This window comes from Chrysochloris asiatica, unplaced genomic scaffold (assembly GCF_000296735.1).
Source record: "Chrysochloris asiatica unplaced genomic scaffold, ChrAsi1.0 scaffold00127, whole genome shotgun sequence".
NCBI lineage: Eukaryota > Metazoa > Chordata > Mammalia > Afrosoricida > Chrysochloridae > Chrysochloris > Chrysochloris asiatica.
Genome location: NW_006408645.1, coordinates 1,234,552 through 1,238,109, shown reverse-complemented (window position 1 = coordinate 1,238,109; position 3,558 = coordinate 1,234,552).

Here is a 3,558-nt window from a genome sequence, read left to right as displayed (position 1 = left end):
AGAAATTATAAATGAGTTTTTTACCTTATTATCAGGTCTCTGGGTGACACAAACGGTTTGTACTTGACTATTACAAATTGGGCTGCTAATCTCAAGATCAGCAGTTTGAAACTACCAGTTGTTCTGTGAGAGAAAGATGAGACTTTCTGCTCCCGTAAAGATTTACAGCCTCGGAAACCCTGTACAGGGTTGCTATGAATTGGAACTGACTCCACGGCACAATAACAACATTAATCTAAAAGTTAGCAGTTGAAACGCACCCTTACTTTGTCTTATCACTGGAATACTTCTTGGAAATCTGGTGGTGTGGCTGACACAGCACAGATTAATTCTTAGGCTAAAACCAGTAAATCTGTGTTTAAATACATGGATTTTCAGGTTTTTAAAATAAATAGAAATTAATTAAAATGAAAAGTTCTTCAACCACACAAGGCACAATTCAAGGGCTCAACAGCCACACATGTTGTTGTTGTTAAGTGCCATTGAGTCAGTTCCAACTACTAGTGACCTTTGTAAGGTTTCCGAGAGGCTGGTGGGATCGAACCGCTGACCTTGTAGTTCAAACAGACCTTGCAGCCCAGTGCTTACCCTACAACACCACACCAGGGTTGTGACTCATAGTGACCCAGTATAGGGTTCCAAGGAGCTGGTGGATTTGAACCACTGATTTGTGGTTCAAAGTCCAGTGTTTATCCTATAGTGCCACAATATAGCTAGTGGTTACCATATTGGGCTGTTGTTATTATTATTAAGTTGGCTGTTGAGTTGGTTCCAACTCCGTATAGGGTTCCAGATGAGTGACTGGCGAGCTTGAACCACCAACCTTGTGGTTCAAGCCAACTTTGCAGTCCTGCGCATTAACCCACAGCACCACACCAGGACTCCATCATAACGGGTAGACCTGGTCTAAACTTTTAATATAATAGTCTTAGTATCCCCGGTTGTTGTTGTTAAGTACCTTGGAGTTGATTCTAACTCATAGCAACCCTGTATAGAGTTTCCAAGGAGTAGCTGGTGGACCTGAACCGCCCACTTTGTAATTAGCAGTCAGGATTTATTTTACATCACTGCCCCAAGACTCCATTCAATCCTGATAGTTAAATTCTATAAAGTCTCCCCAAACATTAAACTTGCAAATACTAAACCATTGCTCCTAAGGGAAAGACAAGGCTAAGTTCATTTGCATCCATGCTCACATTTTCTGTGCAATACAGTCATACAAAGGAAGTCCTGGAGTCGGCTGAAGTCTTAATACCAAACACTAGTTTAGCTTACCTAGTTTAAAAACAAAAAAGTGTTTACCTTGAGCATTATGTTCTTTTAAGAACTAGCTCTACTGGATCAAACTGAGAACACAAATTTGAAAGAGTAGATAGGAACCTTCAGGGACATCGAGTTGATGTGAATGAAAGAGGAACATGTCAGAGAAGGAGGTTTGAGAATGGTTGAAGAATGCAATCCGTATCACTGACTTTCCCTGTAGTTGAATTGGTATATGTTTTGCTGTGATAGTCTCAACAACACAAGCATTTTCCTAATTAAACAAACACAAAAATAAAGTCCTAGAAATCACAATGAACAAAGAACATACATTTACAATTTCGTAAAAACATTACCTAAAATCTTGCTTTTGATGTTTCTGCAGGATGTGGGATGGCACAGTGCCCAGTGTGACTGAGCCTCTCCACCTTAGCTTGCCCCACAAAACCCAAAGGAAGGGTTGGTAGCACATATTTTCCAAAAAGGAAGACTTCGATGAGGGTGGCAGATCCACATCTGGCAGTTCTACCTTAGGAGTTTGGCTCTCCAAACTTGTTGAAGGCATTGGTGACTTTCCCTCCTGCACTAGTTTGAAAGACTGCATTCAGCCTTGTCTGTTGGGCCTTTCACCTCAAATCTTTAAGCATCTCTGTGTAAGGGACGACCGCAGATGAGGTTAGGTGGTTACATTTGAGGCTTTGTTCAAGCTTTAGATCACATTCCTCCATGATCATGAAATGTTTTCCCAAGGCAGAATTCTATTACATTTTGGCCTCAATAAGAGGGACAATTCTTGGATCTTAGATGGACTTTCATAACCGTCCTCACTAACTCTGATACCTTGTTTTGCCATCTTGTCTAGGTCTTCATTGGTGAGTTCTACTGTCTTCTCAGCCAAAATTTCCTCCACCTATTTTGCCCTTCATGTCATCAAAGCCCTCTTCACTTATTTGCTCTGCCATTCGCATTATGCCTTTGACACTGACTGTTCTTTATATTTTCTGTAACACCTTCAATACATCTGACATTTTTCATACAGTCTGGCCAAACATTTTCCCAACAGTTGTTGACAGAATTGATACTGTACCAGGCTGAGCTGACAGAATTAATAACGTTGCATATAGTGACTAACTTCCAGTAATCCACCACGGTGGTTTCCTTGTTAGCATTCAAAGCTTCTAAATGCTTCTTATTTATTCTCTTATTATTCTCTGACTGAGTGGCTGGATGACAGACATCGGGTTTGGGGATATAAAAAGAATTTCTACATAGGGGTGGGCATTTTCCAGTTCTGCATGGCAATAGGATGGGGTATTATCCAAACTTAATAAACCTTGAAGGCAAGGTTTTTGTCCTGGAGATAGCTTTGTCCAGCTTCTGGGACAAAGCAATTGTAGAACCAATCCCAGAATATTTGAGATGTCATCCACACATTTTTGATCCATCTCCAATGAACCAGTATACAGTTTAGGTTTTTCCCTTTAAGTGCTTATGGATTTAAGTCTCTGTAAAGCATTGGTGCTCTGGTAGAATAGTGGTTACTAATCTAGCTGCTAACCTCAAGGTCAGCAGTTCGAAACTACCAGCTCTTCCGATCTGCTCCTGTAAAGCTTTACAGCCTCGAAAACCCTATCCAGGGTCACTATGAGTCGGAACCGATTCCACAGCACATAACAATAACAAACCATTGGCGGTTTGCACTTAAAAGTCACCTTTGGCACTGGTGTGCAATAGCAGGTTGCATAGTCTTTGAGTAGTTTACAGTCAGGTGCTTTGGAGGCCAGCTGCATTATATAAGTTCATTTGCCAATATCCTTATAAAACAAGCTAGTCTTATCAGCGCTGAAAACCTGCTCTTTCACATAACCCTTTTCCAGTATAACATTTAGCAGATATTTTCAAAATTCACCCGCAGCCTCCTGATCAGCAGAACCCGCCTCACCACCAAATTTAACATTTTGAAATGTCTGAGCCAGCCAGCGCTGGCTGAGAAGAGTTTAATTTGTTCCTGACCCTGCGTAAAGTGACTGTAAATATCTCTGGCTTTTAGTCTCGTTAACAATGCTGTCCGTTGTCATCTCATGAATCCACAAACTGAGCAGCTTTTCCATCTCTTCCAGAGCTTCATCACGCACTAGAGATGTTACTTAAGCTCTTTCTGGAGTGGCTTCACAGACAGATCAGCGGATTACTTTTCCTTTTTCTGGATGTACTGTATTGTGGATTCAACGTACTGGCCAACAGCACTGGATGTACTGTATTGTGGATTCAACGTACTGGCCAACAGCACTGGATGTA